Source organism: Hibiscus syriacus, unplaced genomic scaffold (assembly GCF_006381635.1).
Source record: "Hibiscus syriacus cultivar Baekdansim isolate YM2019G1 unplaced genomic scaffold, ASM638163v2 tig00116971_pilon, whole genome shotgun sequence".
NCBI classification, from domain to species: Eukaryota; Viridiplantae; Streptophyta; class Magnoliopsida; order Malvales; family Malvaceae; genus Hibiscus; species Hibiscus syriacus.
This window is the reverse complement of record NW_024063495.1, coordinates 6,818,179-6,840,317: the sequence shown is the minus strand read 5'-3', so window position 1 is coordinate 6,840,317 and position 22,139 is coordinate 6,818,179. Positions and strand designations below refer to the sequence as shown.

At 36.0% G+C, this 22,139-nt stretch overlaps 1 pseudogene; it reads left to right on the top strand.

The window, feature by feature from the left end:
* Positions 1-17,770: 17,770 nt before the first annotated feature.
* On the top strand, positions 17,771-22,119 carry LOC120191654 (annotated as a pseudogene).
* The last annotated feature ends 20 nt before the right edge of the window (positions 22,120-22,139 follow it).

Here is a 22,139-nt window from a genome sequence, read left to right as displayed (position 1 = left end):
GAGTTCTTCTCATTATGAATTTTCTCTGTAAAGGTTGATCCATTAAGTGATGAATTTGAACAAAGGTTGAACAAATTCTTCTCATTATGAATTTCTTCTTTCAGATGAGTTCTTCTCATTATGAAATTCTTCTTCTTCTTCAGATGAGTTCTTCTCATTATGAACTTCTTCTTCCTTCTTCAGATGAGTTCTTCTCATTATGAACTTTCTCTGGAAAAGCTGATCCATCGAGTGATGGATTTGAGCGAAAGGTTGAACAAGCTATTCTCATTATGAACTTCTTCTTCCTTCTTCAGATGAGTTCTTCTTATTATGAACTTCTCTGGAAAAGCTGATCCATCAAGTGATGGATTTGAGCAAAAGGTTGAACAAGCTCTTCTCATTATGAACTTCTTCTTCCTTCTTCAGATGAGTTCTTCTTATTATGAACTTCTCTGGAAAAGCTGATCCATCAAGTGATGGATTTGAGTAAAAGGTTGAACAAGCTCTTCTCATTATGAACTTCTTCTTCCTTCTTCAGATGAGTTCTTCTTATTATGAACTTCTTCTGGAAAAGCTGATCCATCAAGTGATGGATTTGAGCAAAAGGTTGAACAAGCTCTTCTCATTATGAACTTCTTCTTCCTTCTTCAGATGAGTTCTTCTTATTATGAACTTCTTCTGGAAAAGCTGATCCATCAAGTGATGGATTTGAGCATAAGTTTGAACAAATTCTTCTCATTATGAACTTCTTCTTCCTTCTTCAGATGAGTTCTTCTTATTATGAACTTCTTCTGGAAAAGCTGATCCATCAAGTGATGGATTTGAGCATAAGGTTGAACAAATTCTTCTCATTATGAACTTCTTCTTCCTTCTTCAGATGAGTTCTTCTTATTATGAACTTCTTCTGGAAAAGCTGATCCATCAAGTGATGGATTTGAGCATAAGGTTGAACAAATTCTTCTCATTATGAACTTCTTCTTCCTTCTTCAGATGAGTTCTTCTTATTATGAACTTCTTCTGGAAAAGCTGATCCATCAAGTGATGGATTTAAGCATAAGGTTGAACAAATTCTTCTCATTATGAACTTCTTCTTCCTTCTTCAGATGAGTTCTTCTTATTATGAACTTCTTCTGGAAAAGCTGATCCATCAAGTGATGGATTTGAGCAAAAGGTTGAACAAGCTCTTCTCATTATAAACTTCTTCTTCCTTCTTCAGATGAGTTCTTCTTATTATGAACTTCTTCTGGAAAAGCTGATCCATCAAGTGATGGATTTGAGCATAAGTTTGAACAAATTCTTCTCATTATGAACTTCTTCTTCCTTCTTCAGATGAGTTCTTCTTATTATGAACTTCTTCTGGAAAAGCTGATCCATAAAGTGATGGATTTGAGCATAAGGTTGAACAAATTCTTCTCATTATGAACTTCTTATTCCTTCTTCAGATGAGTTCTTCTTATTATGAACTTCTTCTGGAAAAGCTGATCCATCAAGTGATGGATTTGAGCAAAAGGTTGAACAAGCTCTTCTCATTATGAACTTCTTCTTCATTCTTCAGATGAGTTCTTCTTATTATGAACTTCTTCTGGAAAAGCTGATCCATCAAGTGATGGATTTGAGCATAAGCTTGAACAAATTCTTCTCATTATGAACTTCTTCTTCCTTCTTCAGATGAGTTCTTCTTATTATGAACTTCTTCTGGAAAAGCTGATCCATCAAGTGATGGATTTGAGCATAAGGTTGAACAAATTCTTCTCATTATGAACTTCTTATACCTTCTTCAGATGAGTTCTTCTTATTATGAACTTCTTCTGGAAAAGCTGATCCATCAAGTGATGGATTTGAGCAAAAGGTTGAACAAGCTCTTCTCATTATGAACTTCTTCTTCATTCTTCAGATGAGTTCTTCTTATTATGAACTTCTTCTGGAAAAGCCGATCCATCAAGTGATGGATTTGAGCATAAGTTTGAACAAATTCTTCTCATTATGAACTTCTTCTTCCTTCTTCAGATGAGTTCTTCTTATTATGAACTTCTTCTTGAAAAGCTGATCCATCAAGTGATGGATTTGAGCATAAGGTTGAACAAATTCTTCTCATTATGAACTTGTTCTTCCTTCTTCAGATGAGTTCTTCTTATTATGAACTTCTTCTGGAAAAGCTGATCCATCAAGTGATGGATTTGAGCATAAGGTTGAACAAATTCTTCTCATTATTAATTTCTTCTTCCTCCTTCAAGTAATGAGTTCTTCTCATTATGAACTCTACCTGGAAATTTTAATCCATCACATGATGAATTCAAACGAAAGGTTAAACAAATTCTTCTCATTATGAACTTCTTCTTCTTTCTTCAGATGAGTTCTTCTCATTATGAACTTTCTCTGGAAAAGCTGATCCATCAAGTGATGGATTTAAATCTTTGCTAAAATCATTGAAATTCCTGTCAAAATTCAACATGGATGAGAATGAATGAAAATGCCTAAATATGATGCATGATTGTTAAGTTATTTGATTTCAGATTGGTGAACTGAATATTTCTTCAGTTGTAGAAACCCAATAAATCTTTCTTCTTCAAATCAGAGAATCTATCATCTTTGACAAATGTAGATGTAGATATAATGTCATAAAACCTCTTGAGAATAAAACTCAATAGTATAGGCTCTTGAAAAGCTTGCATTCATGCAACATGTTAATTCTGATAACAACTCATCTGATTATGAAGTGATCTTTCAAGATGATTTCACATTCTGATAACAACTCATCTGATTATGAAGTGATCTTTCAAGATGTTTTCACAGATATCGATAGTTCTTTTAATACCGAGAAATCTTGAATTCTGATTCTGATGAGGATAATAAACTGTTATACTTGACAAAAATGGGATTCTCAGAGGCTGAGACTTCAAGGAAGAGATGTGGTTCAGATTCATCAATTACAAAATTGATAGATTTTATATGTGCTGCTCAAATGACTAAGGCTGCTGACGCACTTATTCCAGTAAAAGATGGGAAGCCATTATGCGATGATCCCAATTACAAGAAAAGGCGAAACTTGTGCTATGATTTTTGGGAAAGGAATAAGCAAAAGAAGCTTGAAAAGAAACTTCTTAATGAAGACGATCATGCAATTCATCTTTTAATTCCAATGATTGTTTCTGGGTTTTATATCAAATCAAATCAGAGAACTCAAAGAACACTTCCAGAAGATGCTATTAGCACATTCCTCTTCCAAATTCAATAACTGGTTCTGTGGTTCATACCAAAACAGATCAGATAACTCAAAGAACACTTCCAGAAGATGCTATGAGCACATTCCTCTTCCAAATTCAATGATTGATTTTACCAAATCAGATCAGATAACTCAAAGAACACTTCTAGAAGATGCTATGAGCACATTATTCTTCCAAATTCAATGATTGATTTTACCAAACCAGATCAGATAACTCAAAGAACACTTCCAGAAGATGTTATGAGCACATGGCATTTGTTCCAGTTAATGTTTGGACTGGGATATCACAGTACTTATTCGATGTAAAGCCAGAATTTGTAGATTCGAAGCATTTTCATGCTACTACACTGAAAAGGGCTATATTCATAATTCTGCCAATTAAGAACAGATTTTCTCTTATTATGCTTCCTCCATGTGCTGATGCTTTTCCATTGACAAAGAAATGATGGCCTTCTTGGAATCCAAGAACAAAGTTGAACTGTTTATAAACATGTACAGGAAGTGCCAAATTGACAAAAAGGATATGTAAGGCTCTTGAAGCTTATGACAAAGAGCCACATTCGAGTGTCCAGAAGTATGTTCTTGATGAGTGCTAAAAATGGAATCTAGTATGGGTTGGAAGGAATAAAGTTGCTCCACTTGAACCTGATGAGGTGGAAATGCTTCTAGGTTTCCTTAAAAACCATACACAAGGATCTGTATAGAGACATGTTTCCCAGTGATATCAATGTCTTGTTTCTTTTTGCTGGAATCAGTGCTGCAGAGGTCGCATTCTAATGTCTTAGTATATCTTTGAAAACAGATGTGCAAGAACTGAATGATGATCGGTTGGAGCAATTGATGAATAGATTTGGCGGATTCGACCTTGTTGTCGGTAGCATCCCGTATAACAATCTTGATGGAAGCAATAAACATCATCATGATGAACTAGAAGATTTTTATTGGTGCATTTTCTTGCAATGACTGCTACGACAGTTGTCTCTTCTGCTGTTCCAATATATCGCATTCTTTTCAAATCATGGAACGATTTAGTTAACAGTAAAACTGGTCATCCTCAACTTTTAGAATACTGTAACAAATGTTACCCTATATATCCAGAGTGCAAATAATAACTTATTCATGGATTTATGATGATGATGATTGGCTTACTTTGTATTCCATGCATTTAAAAGTATTAACATAAAGTGATATTCAGAAATCTTTAACTTATTTCAAAATTATGTTAATTCATAGAAGAATAAATTGAATTTTCGAAAATAAATTGAATCTTAAATAAATTGAACTTGAAATAGATAGAATTGTATTCAAAGTTATGACAAGCATAAGATTGATAAAAATTCAAATGTCTCAACAAATTATTAGCATAAGTATTTCTAAATTAATCAAATTGACACAATTTAGAGTAATGATATAAGCTTTTGTCTGGAAGATCTCAAACGTTGTCAAAATGCTTGTAGATGTGAAGTTTCTCCCAAACTGTCAAAATCTTAAGAGGGTTCAATTGCCAGATGCCTAATATCAACATGCATTTGAGCTGCCCTTTCAGGTTTTCAACTCAAATCCTTCATTTGGTTACAAGATGCCCTTTGTGGGTTTTCACCTTGACCCCTTTTTTTTTCCTTTTTCTTTCTTTTTTCTTTTCTTTTTTTTTTCTTTCTTTCTTTCTTTTTCTCTTCAAGCATAATATTTCTTGACAGAATCCGAGTTTATTGGATTTCTCAGAATTTTTCCATCCATTTCTGCCAAGATCAACGCTCCTCCGGAAAAAGCCTTTTTTACAACGTATGGCCCTTCCTAATTAGGCATCCATTTCCCACGGAAATCTTTATGTATAGGCAAGATCTTTTTTAGTACTAGATCACCCTCTTGGAATTCTTTTGGATGTACTTTTTTGTCATGAGACTTCATCATCCTTTTCTGATACATCTGTCCATGGCAAATAGCTTTCAATCTTTTCTCCTCAATAAGGTTCAATTGATCAAATCTAGCTTGGATACATTCAGATTCATCCAATTTTATTTCTCTCAATATTCGAAGCGATGGAATCTCAACTTCAATTGGTAAGACTGCTTCCATCCCGTAGTCTAAAGAAAACGGTGTTGCCCCAGTAGATGTTCGAACAGTAGTTCGGTATGCATATAAAGCAAAAGGTAACTTCTCGTGCCAATCTTTGTAACTTTCAGTGGTCTTTGTAATGATTCTCTTGATGTTCTTATTTGCTTCTTCAACTGCCCCATTCATCTTTGGACGATATGCCACTGAGTTTGCATGTTTGATCTTAAACTGTGCACAAAGTTCGGTCATCATTTTGTTGTTCAGGTTCAAAGCATTATCTGTAATGATCCTTTCTGGTAGGCCATACCGGCAAACTATCTCTTTCTTTATGAATTTGCAGACTGTGGACCTCTTAATATTGACATATGAAGCAGCTTTAACCCATTTGGTAAAATAACCAATTGCCACAAGGATGAAACAATGTCCATTCGATGCTTTTGGTGTGATTGCACCAATGACATATATTCCCCACATAGAAAATGGCCAGGGTGCTGTCATTACATGTAAAGGAGATGGGGGTACATGAATCTTGTCTGCATATATCTGGCATTTATGACATTTCCTTGCATAATCAATGCAATCTGTGTGCATGGTAGCCCAATAGTATCCATATCTCATTATTTTTCTGGCCATGGAAAGACCATTTGCATGTGTTCCACATATTCCACTGTGTATTTCTTCAATGATGCTTCTAGATTCGCTGGTATTTAAACATCTCAATAGCATTTGATCATTACTTCTTCTATACATAATCTCGCCATCAAGAAAATATCCAGCAGCCATTCTTCTCAAGGTTCTTTTATCAATTTCCGATGCATTTGGTAGATAACTTTGATTTTTGATATATTGCAGAATATCATGATACCATGGTTTACCATCTACCTCTTCTTCCACACTATAACAATGTGCAGGAATTTCATATACTTGCATTTTGATTGTCATCATATCAACTTTCTTAGTTGCCTGAAACATAGCAGCTAATGTAGCCAAAGCATCTGCCATTTGATTTTCTTCTCGAGGGAGATAATTGAAGGTGACTCTCTCAAATTCTTTCACTAATTTGAGGGTAAAATTTTGGTATTCCAACAATTTGGGATCTTTTGTTTCCTATTCTCCTCGCAATTGATACACCACTAACGATGAATCTCCGTATATCTTGAGACATTTGATTTTTCTTTCTATAGCTGCTTTCAATCCCATGACACAAGCTTCGTATTCTGCCATGTTATTGGTGCAAAAGAAATCCAGTCTACTTGTAAAGGGATAATAAATATTTTCTGGAGAAATTAACACTGCCCCGATTCCTCGTCCCAAAGCATTAGATGCTCCGTCAAAGTAAAGCTTCCAAAATGCAGATGCATCATTTGTTCTGACTTCTTCATTCATGGATATGCACAACAAATCTTCATCGGGAAAATTGAAGTTCAAAGGCTGATAATCATTTGATACACGACTGGCCAGAAAATCAGCTATGACACTTCCTTTTATCGCTTTTTGGTTAACATATACAATATCAAACTCAGATAATAACATCTGCCATCTAGCCATTCTGCCTGTCAAAGCTGGTGATTCCATTAAGAATTTCAAAGGATCAAGTTTTGATATCAACCAAGTAGTATGGTATAACATATATTGTCTGAGTCTTCAAGTAGTCCACACCAAGGCACAACATAATTTTTGTATTGGTGGATATCGAATTTCACAATCAGTACATTTTTTACTCAGATAATAAATAGCTTTTTCTTTCCTTCCAGATTCATCATGCTGTCCTAGTACACATCCCATCGAATTTTCGAAGACCGTCAAGTAGAGAATTAACGGTCTATCAGGCATTGGTGATACTAAAATGGGGGCATTGGATAAATATTTCTTAATAATATCCAAAGTTTCTTGACATTCTTCATTCCAGACTTCAGGATTGTTCTTTCGAAGTAATTTGAACACTGGATCACATTTGTCAGTTAATTGAGAAATGAATCGAGATATATAATTTAATCTTCCCAAAAAGCCTCGAACTTCTTTTTTTTGTATTGGGTGGTGGGAGATTTTGAATTGCTTTTACTTTATCTGGATCAATCTCAATTCCTTTTTTGCTGACCACAAATCCCAAAAGTTTCCCGAAAGTTACCCCAAAAGTGCATCTTGCGGGATTGAGCTTTAATTGATACTTCCTCAATCTCTGGAAAAGCTTTCTCAGGTTTTGAATATGTTCTTCTTCAGTTCGAGATTTGGCAATCATGTCATCCACGTATACTTCAATCTCTTTGTGCATCATGTCATGAAACTAAGTTACCATGGCTCTTTGATACGTTGCCCCTGCATTTTTCAATCCAAATGGCATCACTTTGTAGCAGAATGTGCCCCACATGGTTACAAATGTTGTTTTTTCCATGTCTTCAGGATTTATTTTTATCTGATTATATCCTGAAAAGCCATCCATAAAAGAAAACCATGCGTGTCCTGCAGTATTGTCCACCAATGTGTCTATGTGGGGTAATGGAAAGCTATCTTTCGGACTAGCTTTGTTGAGATCTCTGTAATCCACACACATTTGAACTTTTCCATTTTTCTTCGGTACGGGAACAATGTTGGCTACCCATTCTGGGTATTTAGCTGCCTGTAGGAAACCTGCATTGATCTGTTTCATCACTTCCTCTTTGATCTGCAACAACATTTCTGGCCTCATTCGTCTGAGCTTTTGTTGGACCGGTTTATATTCTGGATTGATTGGAAGCTTGTGTATCACTATATCTGTGCTTAAACCAGGCATATCTTGATAAGACCAGACAAAGATATCTTTGAACTCTTGAAGGAGATTTATCAATTCTTGTTTTATCTGGATTGTCAAAGTAGTACCAATTTTCACCTCTTTCATTTCTTCATCTGTTCCCAAATTCACATTCTCAATCTCTTCTTTGTGGGGTAGAATTTGTTTGTCTTCTTTTTCTACCAATCTTAATAGTTCAGTAGGAACATCACATTCCAGTTCATCGTCACACCCATTGATTTCTTCCAGACATATGGGTTGCTCTAAATTAATCTCTTGATTAAATTTAGGAATAAACATGCTATTAACATGGTGACACCTGCAAATTTAAGTCGGACATATTTCCGAAAGAATATAGTAAATTTATGAAATAAATAAATGTAAAAATGTAAGAAAATGTAAAGAATGATTGCCATCTGAAAATTTTAAAGAAAATTTCTTATATTTAACATAATTTCCTTTACAAGATAACAAAAAGTTTTCATATTTTTGAGCTAAACATAAAGATTAGTTCTGAATATTACTGTGCGTTAATATTAAAAACTATAGGAAGATCTTCAGTGGTCCAATTGTTGAGTGTTTCTCCAGGAAAACATGGGCGAATCCTATCCAAGTATTTGCCAGTCTTGTTGTCATTCATGATCATGTTGATAAATAATCCATTCATAGCTTCTTCAACTATGTTTTGATCTTTCGTCAACTTTTCTTCTTTAAAGGCTTCAACAAGCTGCTGTTCTACATTAATTGTTCCCCCTGATCTGAATGTGGTCTTCAACTGTGGGAAAAACATGTGTTCCCAAAGGATTTCTTTCCCTTTCAACCTTGCCTTTCTGTCTTCACATCTTCTTTTCATCTCTTTGTTCTTTTGCTTAAAATTGGGCTTAAATCCAAGCCCAAAACGATCTTTCTTCATCTGTATATTTACAGGAACTGAAATCCCTAGAAGATTCTTTCCTAAACCTTTCCCAGCTTTAGCTCCGATGCCTAAAGTTTGTCGTACCGTCATCTTGGTGCAATCAGATAATCTGGGATATGGAATTTTACTTCCTTCTGCAATAAAGGTTGCATTGACAAATTCAAGAGCTCGGAAAGAGCATTCAAGTGCATCATCATTGGTTTCAATATATGGAACATCACTTGTTATAGACGCAATGATTTCTTCTTCAGCTCCTACGCATATTAGTTATCCATCAACAACAAATTTCAATTTCTGATGTAATGAAGAAGGAACGGCTCCTGCTGAATGAATCCATGGCCTCCTTAATAAACAATTATATGTAGGGTGGATGTTCATCACCACAAAGTCAATATTGTACACGACTGGTCCAATTAACAACGGTATTTCCATTTTCCCGAGCACCTCTTTTTGAGTACCATCAAAGGCTCGCACTACATTCTGATAACTCTTCATGTGTGATTGATCCATAGGCATTCTTTGAAGTGTGACTAGAGGCATCAAGTTGAGAGCGGATCCATTGTCAATCAATACTCCTGGCAACACATGACCATGACAATGTGTCGTGATGTTCAAAGCTTTTACTGACCCCATTCCGCCTTCCGGTATTTCATCATCCGTGAACGTTATGTAATTGTCAGTGGCTATATGTCCCACAATTCTGTCAAGTTTATTGAGGGATATATCCTCAGGGATAAATGTTTGATTGAGCATTTTCATCAAAGCATTTCTATGTGCTTCTGAATTCATCAATAGATCAAGAATAGAAATTCTCGCTTGTTGTTTGTGTAGTTGTTCAACCACACTATACTCATTATGTTTCAGGAATTTCAAAAATTCTTGGGCTTATTTTTCTGTCACATGCTCATTGAATGCTGGAGGGGATTCATCATCAAATACCTTCTGAGGTATTGCCATGGCTTTTCCTTTTGCTTTCACTTGTTCTGAAGCATTGGATGTTTCGGGAGAGTAACATCTTCCACTTCTTGTAAAGAATCCGACTTCGCTTACTGCTTCAGACGTCGATGTTGTACCCAAACTATGTATTTTCTCTTATGTTTTTTCTAGAGAAACAGATCCTCCTACCATTGAAACATTGGTAGTATAATTCCAAGGTACCCTGCGGGTATCTTTGTATGGAAATGGTAGAGGAGTGGTGATAACTACTTTCGGCTTTATTGGTGCAGGAATCACCGTAGATGATTTCACATTAATGATCACAGGATCATTTATTCTTTGACTAGGTTTAGAATCCTCTGATGAGCAAACATCATCTTCTTTTTTCCCTGGTTCTTCTTCAAAGAATTCTATTTCTCTGTTGTTCATCAATTTTTGCACCAAATCCCTAAACTCAGGACATAGTTGAATTTTATGCCCCTTCTCTTGATGATATTCACAATAATTCTTGCCTTCATTCTGCTTTGGCCTGAATTATTGTGGAATTATACCGGCTAAAGAGAGTTGTTGGAATACCCAAACAAAAGGAGATTTAATTTCAGAAATGTCAGTTTTTGCTTTCTTTCTGTTCTCTTCTTGAATTGCATTCACGTTTTTATCTCCATGATTTGGCAATGGATGATTTGATGCAGATGGTGTATTGAATTCCAACTTTCCAGTGTTGATCAAATTTTGAACCACCCTTTTGAATGCCAAACAGTTTTCAATAGAATGACCCGTAATTCCTTCATGGTAAACACAGTGTGCCTTTGTATCATACCAAGGAGGGAATGGTGGTTGCATGGGAACCAAAGGATAGGGCCGTATGACATCTGCTTTTAACAACGAATCATAGATCTCAGCATATGGTACTGGTAAAGGTGTAAAAGACAACCTTTCATTTTCCTTTCGAGATCCTCTGGACTCTGCTCGATTAGTGTTTGTTTCCTCTTTCTTAACCCTTGGCTGGGTTATTGTAACACTTTTCGATGAATCCTTGTTGTAAGAGTTTGCATTGTTAACTTCATTCTCTTTTTTCCGGTACATAGGTCTTTTGGAACTAGACCCCTTATTTGATTCAATTTTGCCACTTTTTAAGACATTTTCAATGAGTTCTCCAGAAATGACCAAATCTGCAAAATTTCTGGTTGCATTCCCCATTAGATGATTTAAATAAGGAGCTTTCAATGTATGGACAAATATTATTGTGGCCTCTTTTTCTGACAAAGGTGGTTGAACTTGGGCTGCTGTGTCACGCCATCTCTGGGCATACTGTCTGAATGTTTCATTATTCTTTTTCTCCAAATTTTGGAGAGTCCATCTATCAGGGACCATGTCTGTTACGTGGCGGTACTGCTCTAAGAATGCTTTAGCCAGATCTTTCCAGGATCTAATGTTGGCTTTGGTCAATTGAGTATACCATTTTAAAGCTGGTCCTGTCAAACTATCCTGAAAGCAGTGAATTAACAATTTCTCGTCTTTCACATATCCTGCCATTCTGCGACAAAACATAGTAATGTGGGATGAAGGGCATGTAGTACCGTCATATTTATCAAATTCGGGAGCTTTGAACTTGATGGGGAGGATTAGGTCTGGAACCAAACTCAACTCACTAGCGTCAAACCCATAAAATGATTCAGTTATTTCCACGGATTTCATTCGTTCTTCTAAGCTCTTGATCTGTCTGGTCAATTCTTCATTTACTTTTTCTTTCTCATTCAGCTCATTCAAATCTGGGATTAAATGCTCAGTATTAAAATCCCCTATTTTCACATCTGATATAAGCGGATTTTTGCTTGAAGATGCAGGATCCACTTGTCTATTTTCATGTGGTTTGGCTTCTTGAAATGCTGATGTACGAGCATTGATTTGTATAGGTGTAGTACCAGAATGATAAATTGGTTCTGGTGGAAAACCTAGAGGATACATAGGTTCTTGGTCGAAAGATACATGATTTTCATGCATTTTTCCAATGATAGCCTGTCTTTTAAACATGTCCTCTATTTTCTGTATCATGCTGTCTTGTGAATTTGCAATACTGGCTTCAATTTTTTCCAGCTTCATTCTCATTTCTGCTTGTTCTTTATTATGCTGTTCCTCAATACGTTGTATTTTATCCTCCATAATTCTCTTAGTAGCTTGTCTAGTACCGTAGTGATGTTGTATTTCACTTTTGGCCAGAATAACTGCGATTGAAAAATCTTTTGATATTATTTTTTCCAAATTTTAATTAATGAATTTTATCTTAATAATAAAAATTATACATAAAGAAAATCATGAAATGAATAATGAATGTATGCAAAATGCATGTATGCAAAAAGGTATTGATCCCAAAAAGTTAACTGTCATAGAACAACTTTCATCGGCATACAAAAGTTTCTTTATAATAGTTCATAACTACAGATAAGGCGTAGCTTTCCTATTAAGCTCTATAATTTCTTTCATTAACCATGACACCTTCTTTCCGCACTTAGAAACTGGATCAACGTGATGCTCAATTATTTTGGCTTCAACAGCTAGTTCCCCAACATATCTAGCAACTTCGCTCATTTGTACCATGGCCTCGAACACCATATTACTTCTTTCTTCACTTCTTTCAACATAGAAATCAGTTGACTTTTGCCATTGTTCATTCGTTCCTTCAAGAGTTTGCTCTAACTCAGTGATTCTGACTTGACAATTGTACAGAATTTTTTCAAGATCTCTAATGCGTCTTCGCAGTGAAGCACTTTCCTCATTACTTTCTTTGAGATCATTAGATCCTAGACGAACCTTTTCTTGAAATAATGATTCTTCAAGTTGCAAAATGTAAGCGTTAAACTCTGAGTTTTTGTTTCTAGACTGATCCAGATCTTCTTCAAGTTTTGTTCGTGCTTCTTGCGTTCTTTGATTAATCTTCTGGATTTGAACATTCTTGTTTCTGCATCTTTGCATCCAATTGCTAGCCACTTCTTGCTCTACCTCAATTTTGGTGTTGAAATTCTTTCTTTCCAACTCCCATTTTTCTTTTTCAATATTGAACTCTTCAATCTTTTGGCCCCTGACTTCAAGTTCAGCAATCAGCTGGTTCATTTCAGATTCAAATCCCTTGAACATGATATTTTTCTTACCTTCAAATTTATCAAAGATGTCATTCTTCATTTCTTCTAAATCTTTGGCTCGATCCCTTTCTCTTTGCATTTCATTCATGATCTTGCGGTGTTCAGCCTTGTGTTTTATAATTCGTTCTCTTCTGTCGACCTCAAAATCTTCCATTTTTTGCTTTCATTTCTCAAGGCTTTTGAGTAGACGGCTATTCTTTCCTTTCAGATCTTCAACTCGACTTTTCTCGATGTTCAACTCTCTGGTCATCTGTACCGTTGATTGGCTTGGTCCTGATGCTTTCCGGGATTTATATAACTCTTGGTAATTTTTCTTTAATGTTCTAAATTCACCATCAATTTTTTCTTTGTTTTCTCTCAACATTGCACATTGTGATGAATGAAAGTCAATATCAACACCCAACATAGCTTTATCTCGTCTCATTTGCTATAATTCTCTTGACCAGCCTTCTTTTTCTGCTTCAAACTCAACTCTCAGGATTTCAATCTCTAATGGAACCACCTTAATGCGATCTTCCATAGAGATATCCTCATTTTGATCTGGTAGAGGAATATTTTCATTTTTCCTGACATATCTCCATTCCTCATAATCAGGAGTTAGCATTTCTTTTGCTGCTTTAGCTCGGATACAAAAAGTTGTTTTCCAAGCTGTAACGGCTTCCATGATATTTCTTTTATAATTTTTGCTGTGGAATGCGAACTCAGATGAATTTAATCCAGCGGTGACAGGTACAAATTGACGACCTTCATACTGTCTTATGACCAGAAGTGGTGCATATCCAATTCCTCCCCATAATCCGAGCAGCATTATCCAATTGTAATCACCACATTTGTAAAAGAATTCCCTTTGGATTTGCCACGGGGCTCGCCAAACAACGTCATTACTTTGCAGATTTCGAAAAGCATTAATCCACATATCTTTCTTAATTTCTTTCGGCCATTCTTGCTCCAGAAATTCTTTTAATGGTGAGTAATTCGTGTTAAAGCGTCGGTATGAAACCTTTTCTATCTTCCAGAAATGGCTACGGACCCAAACATATAACAACTGGGTACACCCTGAGAATCGTCCACCTCCTAGCTTTCTACAAGCATTTAACGATCTGAAGGTCTCTGCTAGAATTGCAGAAGCAGGATTAATCTTTTTCGGTAGCTGTTCAAACAAATCTACCACTGCAGCTTCAACATATCCCAATACTTTTGGGAAGATGACCATACCATACATACCCAGAGCAAATAGATCGAATCGTACTTTAGTGTCTGGATGACTCTGAATAAGTTCTTTAATGTTGGTCCAAGCAATGCCTTCGCTTTCGCCTTTTTGTTTTGTACGGGATGCCACCCATTCTTCTCGTACCCCGACAATCTTTGCTAATTTAACTCGAAAGGGTTGAGTTTTAATTGACTTTGAATAGATTCGATTCTCCAAAGCCCCTTCGATATGTAGCAAAGTTGTGTACTCTTCAATAGTAGGGACCAAGTCCTCCTTATTGAGAGTGAAGCAATTGTACCCTGGATTCCAGAATTAAATTAGGGCTCTGAGTAATTCATCATCAACTTCGACATAGAGCAAATATGGGATGTCTCCGTAAGTCTGATAAAACTGCAATTTTTTGTTTGAATCCCAACTTTCCCAAATGCTTCGCAAATCTTGCATATCATTTCTTTTTAGCGAAACTGGAGCATAACTGGCCAAGTCAGATACATAATCATCCTACAAACTGTTTCCTTCTTGTCTTTGTAAGTCCTCAGCCCACTGTCTTACTTCTGAGTTTAGAATTATTTGATTTGAACACTTTTTATCCATGGATGAAGGTTTTCCAATGAGACAATTAACACGATGATCAATTCCTTTTTATCCTGTATGATGCTATGCAAACAGAAAAGATAAAGAACACACAAAAAGAAATGAATTAGTTTACATAATAAAGAAATTTAATAATAACATTTACCTAAATATTTTTATTTAAACATGTTTTTTCATAATTTAAATAATTTAAATATACATGTAATTTAATCAGAAAAAAAAATAAATTAACAGGAAAATTAGAATTCATTTCTCCTGTGTGTACACCTATTTTGGATAAAATTTCGGCATGACTTCGGATCGGAAGAGTTTCTAGGGTTTATTATATGCAGGGTTTCAGATCTAAGAATAAAGGTACCCGAATTGTCCTTGTTAGTGCCCCCTTGGGTTGCTAACCCTCAATCCTAGTCCATCACAGACTAAAATGGATCGAGTTCAATTCGAGAGGATACATTTCTCTATGCCTGACACGGAGAATAAATTCTCACGAAGACATAGAGCATATGAACCCCGAAAGTTACTTGCTAGGTCTGACACGGAGAATAAATTCTCACGAAGACTTCGCTTTCACTCCCACTTAAAAGGGACAAACTCAATTATAGAGCTTATGTTATGCAATGCAAGTATTGTGTGTGAGGAGAAATGTTCAAACATTTGACAGAAAAATAAATAATGAAATAAAATACTTGTAAATAAAATGAAATATTAATAATATATATAAATACTATAAAAATAATATGTATATAAAAAAAAGACTTATAAATTAAATATATGAAATTTTAATTTATAATTAATAGAGACAATTTATAATTGATTTTTAAAAGTTTGACCAGGTCCCAGCGGAGTCGCCAAGCTGTCGTAACTGGTTTTTGTCCGGGTACGAAAAATTTATTTGGCGGAAAAATTGATGTGAATAAATGGTTTTTGAAAATAATTTGGGAGTCGCCATCGGCCTTTTTGGGTCAGGTAGGTCGAATACCTAAAAATTATTTTTTTAAAAGAGTTTTAAGAAAACATCAATAAAAAAATTGAACTGATCTGCGTTTATAACCAAAAATTCGTTCTTTTTAATAATAAAAAGGGATTCGTGGTCGGTTACGTTTAGGGAAGGATTAGCACCCCTACAACGCCCAAAATTGGTACTTTTTAATTATAAATTGTCTCTATTATTAAAAATTCAAAATATATTTAATTTATAATCCTATTATTTCAAAATTATATAAATATATTTAAAAATATCGGAAAAGGACTTCTAGGTGCCTTAAGACAGCTCTTTTCTTTGATATTAATAAATATTAATTTGAATAAAATTAAATAATAATTTTTTATAATATTTAATTTTAAAATACCAGAATAGGACATCCAGTTGTATTAAGACTGCCCTTTTCTTCGATAAATATTAAAATAATTTATTGAAAAAAATAAATTATTATTTATTATATTATATATATATTTATGACTACATAATAATAATAATAAAAATATTTAAATATATAAACAAATAAAATTAAAACAATAAAAATATAATTAGAACTATATGAAAATATTTAAAATTGGTGACTAGATTATAGTAAAATTAAATATCCAATTCATAATTAATCAAAATTATAGGGATTAAACATGCTATTTTCTTATTTATTAATTCAGTGACTAAAATAAAACTTATCTAAAATTCGAATATCAGATTAAAATAAATTAAAAATATAAACTCGGGATTAAAATATTAATTATTAAAATTAAGGGATTAAATCTGTTATTTACCCTAAATATATTATTTTAATATAAAGGACTAAAATAAATAAAACTAAAATTTAAAGATCAAATTAAAAGGATTATAAATTGATTTAGTGACTAAAATGTAAGAGATACAAGTTATAATGGCTGCGGACGGGATTTAACAATTAAAATTTGCACAAATAGTCCTTCCCGAAATGACGTCATTCGGGAAGGCCTATTTAAGGTCTGAAACGGCTGGCCCGAAGGGCCAGCCTTCATTTCTCAGTTTCTCCTCTCTCTCTCTTCTCTGAGAGAGAATTTTCTCTCTCGCTTCTCTCTAAAACAGAGAGAAGCCAGCCGGCCGGCAGCCGTCCGCCGGTGTTCTTCCGCCGCCGGCCACCGCCTTCGGTGGCCGGAATAAAATTTTTTTTATACTAAAACATAGATCGGACCGTCCTAATGACGGTTCCGATGGCTTTTTCTTTTAAACGGCTCCCGATCGGAGCAAATCTAAGAAATATACCTTCGGTTTTCGAAGGTTTTGGTGAGGTCCGGTGGTCGTGGCTTCCTCGGTAAGCTTCTCTTCTTTTTTTTTTCTTCTGTTTCTTTGCTGGTTTGTTGGGTTGTTGTTCTTTGTTTTGTTGTTTTTGCTCTGTTTCTGTCTCTTCGGCTCTGTTGTTCTCTGTCTTTGTTCGCAGATGGGGTGATGGCTTTATAGCCATCACCGGTGTGGCCATCGGACCGGGTAAAAGAATACCCTTCGGTGAGTCACCGGACTCCCAGTGGTGACTCACCCCATAGCTATAGCGTGGACGGATGGCGTTGGAGCTTCTGGAGCCTTCGGTTGGGGCGTGGCAGCGGCTGGAGCAACGTGGAGCGACGACAGCTGGTGTAGTCCCTAGGGTATCATAACCCTAGGGTTTCGTCTGGCGCCATCTGGACCGTTGGATCTTGCCAGATCCAACGGTGGCAAGCTGAGGCGGCTGGGAGAAGAGGGAAACCCTAATTTGGTTTAGAGTTTCCATTGAACTTCTGGATTTGGGCCACCATTTGTAATTGGGCCTCCATTTTGGGTTTTGTAATATTACATAATATATATTAATAATAATAATAATTATAATTATAATAATAATTATTATATAAATAACATTAAAATGAAAAAAAATGAATATCTTCACATGTTTTTGCTCTTTTGAAATTCTTTGCCAAATCCCGCCTTTCTCCCATCTATATCTTTTCCGCTTTCCCACTCTTCCCCCAACTACGATTCCCAAAATTCAACGCCCAGCTATCTTGCGCATCGAACCTCATTGTTCTTTTGTCGATGGCGCACGATAGCATCCAGCTTCCTTGCGGTAGTGACGGCGCTTGCATGCGCTGCAAAGTCACCCCTCCGGCGGAGCAGACCCTCACTTGCAGCACGTGCGTTACTCCTTGGCATGCGGCCTGCTTGACTTCTAAGCCCGAAACTTTGGCTTCTACTCTGCAATGGCACTGCCCGGACTGCTCCGGTGACGCTCTTCACTCAGCCACGGACGCCGTAGACGGGAGCTCTAGCGAGCTTTTTGCAGCGATAAAGAAGATTGAGGCGGATGAGTCGTTGACGGAGAAGGAGAAGGCCAGGAAGAGACAGGAACTATTGGGAGGGATTGTTGAAGAAGACGGAGGGAAAGGAAAAGAGAAGAGCTCTGTTTTGGATGTTCTTGATGAAAGCTTAAACTGTTCGTTTTGCATGCATTTACCTGACAGGCCTGTTACGGTTCGTTTCCTCATTTGTTGTTCACTTTTCAATGTTTTGCTGAGAAATGTTAGGTTTCTTCCTCGTTCATTATCTATTGCATTTTAGCTACTTTTTCGTTTTCCTTGGAGCTCCGTCTTACAGATTTATTCAGTTATTATTTTGATTACGTACCTTTTGATTTTTGTTTTTTAATTAGCAGTATCTTTTTTATTCAGATGCACATTATTTTTTAACATACAATTTTTATAACAATGCATATACTAATCAGACCCCTATTTACCCCCATAAATTGGATTATATTGAGTGCAATGACGCTACTGTTTTGAGGATCATCTCTTATCATGTTTGGACTACATAATTTGAACTACTCTGTTAGTTTGTACGATTAATGAGATTGTTGTGCAATTTGAGTGCATATTTAAGGGTAACATCTAAATAGCAATGGAAGTTTACTTTATACTTTTCATGGGCAACGCAGTTAGATCATCTCCCCTGAGGATTAGATGCATAACTGTTTTAGGGTGTCGAATGTTGATATTTGTGTCTTTTTCATGTTGTTTCAGACACCATGTGGCCACAATTTCTGCCTTAAATGCTTCCAGAAGTGGATAGGTCAAGGGAAGCGTACTTGTGCAAAATGCCGCTCAACAATTCCCCCAAAAATGGCGAGCCAGCCTCGTATTAATTCTACGCTTGTATCTGTTATCAGAATGGCAAAACTATAAAAATCAAATGCTGCTACAGGGCCTCTGAAAGTTTACCATTTTATACACAACCAAGATCGACCTGACAAGGCTTTCACTACAGAGCGAGCACAAAAAGCTGGGAAAGCAAATGCTGCTAGTGGGAAGATATTTGTGACTGTTCCACCTGATCATTTTGGGCCAATTACAGCTGAAAATGACCCAGCTAGGAATCAAGGTGTTCTTGTTGGTGAATGTTGGGAAGACAGATTAGAATGCCGACAGTGGGGTGCTCACCTTCCACATGTCGCAGGCATTGCTGGTCAGTCTAACTATGGTGCTCAATCAGTTGCACTCTCAGGAGGTTACGAGGATGATGAGGATCATGGAGAGTGGTTTCTCTACACAGGAAGGTTTGTTTCAAAGGGCTTAATGTGTTAGTAGTATGCCCTCATCATTTTCATTGCACGTGTTTATAAAGTGAAAGTGGATTGATGCTTTGTTTAAAGAATAATTAGTTATAGGGTGCTAGCGTAATTCTTATCTTTCGTCTCAACTTTAAAAGGAAACTCAATTCTTTGAAATGGAAGGTGAATTCAAATTTAGAACTCTTGTAAGGATGTTTCTAAGAGGCCTACATGTAAATTTCCTTTGTCCTTTCAAACATTTCAATATTTAATGTCATTTTTAATATTATACTTTATTACTTTATGATGTAAAATGGGTACATGGGTATGAAATGTGATAGATAACACATGGTTCTTTGGCCTTAGAAGAACTTACGGATCCAGTTTTGCTTCATAGATATCATTATGACATTATCCAATAATGCTCTCATCTTTTTAATGTAAGCTGAAGAATTTTATGGGTGTTGATGGCAGTGGTGGTAGAGATCTTAGTGGAAATAAACGAACGAACAAGGAACAGTCATTTGATCAAAAGTTTGAGAAGATGAATGAAGCATTGCGAGTAAGTTGCAAAAAGGGTTATCCTGTTCGAGTTGTAAGGTAAGTTTCATCGCATGAAGCTTGATTTCTGTTTGTGTTTATAATTGGTCTGTGCATGTGCAAAGGGCAACTGAAGCTTCAATAATATAGGTTTGTATTTTAGTTTTATGGTTCAAGTGGCTATAATTATTTTACCTTGTTGACTGAGTCACTTCATGTTTGCTTGTTGAGTGAATAGTCTTCTCATGGCAACCTACTCTGATGCTATTTTACTTGTAAACAGTTGTTTTCTCTTGATGTGTAGGTCACACAAAGAAAAACGGTCTTCATATGCTCCGGAGAAAGGGGTGAGATATGACGGAGTCTATAGAATTGAAAAATGTTGGCGAAAAGTTGGAATACAGGTATCATATTTCTGTCAGACACATCAAAGTTGATGGCTTCGTTTAGCTTTTGTAATTAATTTTCTGATAGGACTTTCCTCTGTTAGGGGTTTAAAGTTTGCAGATATTTGTTTGTCAGATATGACAACGAGCCAGCCCCATGGACAAGGTTTTTGCCTTTCATATGCTTAAGTCTCCTTTCCTCTATTCATTAACTCTGCTATAATTTGTTGAACATCAATGTAGTGATGAACATGGGGATCGACCTAGGCCCCTACCAACTATTCCTGAGCTGAAGCAGGCAACTGACATATTTGAGAGAAAGGAGAATCCGTCATGGGACTATGATGTAAGAGATGTTGTTTGTACTCAGATTTCTATGTTTTGACTGTTCTGTTTCTAATTAGGTTTTTTCTCTTAGATAATAGTCAATCTGAAGATATACATTGCTAAGAATGCATGTCATGCTGAGCACAATATGTCATTTAAAACTAGAAAAAAAACATCTTAGAACAATGTTTACTGGTGAAGTTAAACAGTGTGAATATCTTTTCTCTCTTTCTGGAGTTTGATCTTCAATATGACCTAAAATTTGGTTCCTTTCTCCGTAGGCTTCATATTTTTCGCTGTGCTTATGTAATTCTTAATTCAATCAGGAAGAAGGTAGCCGATGGAAGTGGAAAAAAGCACCACCTCCAAGCAAAAAACCAGCAAATGGAGCTGATCTTGAAGAAAGTAAAAGGACAGGGAAAGCTATAAGGAAAGCACGCAATACAAAAGAAAGACTCTTGAAAGGTTACTCTTGATTTCCCTGTCACTATCTGCATGTATTGAGTTTCCTTGTGATTAAATGATCCATTGATATGTATTCATTCCTAGGTTAAACTGGTGGGTGGCTGAAGATAAATTGAGTTCCATTTTTTGTATTAGTGATGATTTTTGATTTTGATGAATGTGTACATTTAATAGTCTTCTGTAATCTGTATTCATTTTTATCATGGCATTAGGAGAGAGCAATAGAGGAGCAGAGAGAGGATCATTCACCCCTGAAAAAGCATTTTGTTTGACTTGATATGCTATATGTGCAGAGTTTGGCTGCCTAATCTGTCGGCAAGTTATGAATCTCCCGGTTACAACTCCTTGTGCACACAACTTCTGCAAGTCTTGTCTTGAAGCTGCATTTGCTGGTAAGACTGCTATAAGAGAGAGGAACAAAGGAGGCCGGGCTCTAAGAACCCAAAAGAACGTCCTTAACTGTCCTTCATGCCCCACTGATATCTCTGATTTTCTTCAACATCTTCAGGTCAAGAAAGAAAATACATTTCATTTCGTCTAATTTTCAGAATGCACTATGTTGTGCTTTACTTTGAGGAAATATCAACTCTAAAAGGCTTGAAAAATATATTATGAATTGAGATTACTAGCAGGACATTTTCTTCAGTTAGTGAAGTGGTTCACGCACTAACGGTTTACTTCATTTCAGCATTATTTTCTGTTGCTTAAATAAAAATGGTCTGAATAAGTTTACTGAAATTATATATCAGGTCAACCGAGAACTGATGGATGTGATTGAGTTACTTAAGCAAAAGAGCGACGAGAATGAGGAGCCTGCTGACGAGTTAAATGAGGAACATTCGAATGACTTGGTGGGAAATACAGACTATTCTGGTGACGGTGAACCTGGCACGAAAAATGAAAATGCTGATCCGAAAGATGATTCACATAATCCTCTACCTGATTGCAAACCGAAAAGTAGCAAGCGGAGCAAACTGGACACTGCTCATGTAGCAGCTGATGATGATCTTCAGTGACATTTTGTCTGGTTTCGGGTTTTTCTTTTTTGTGC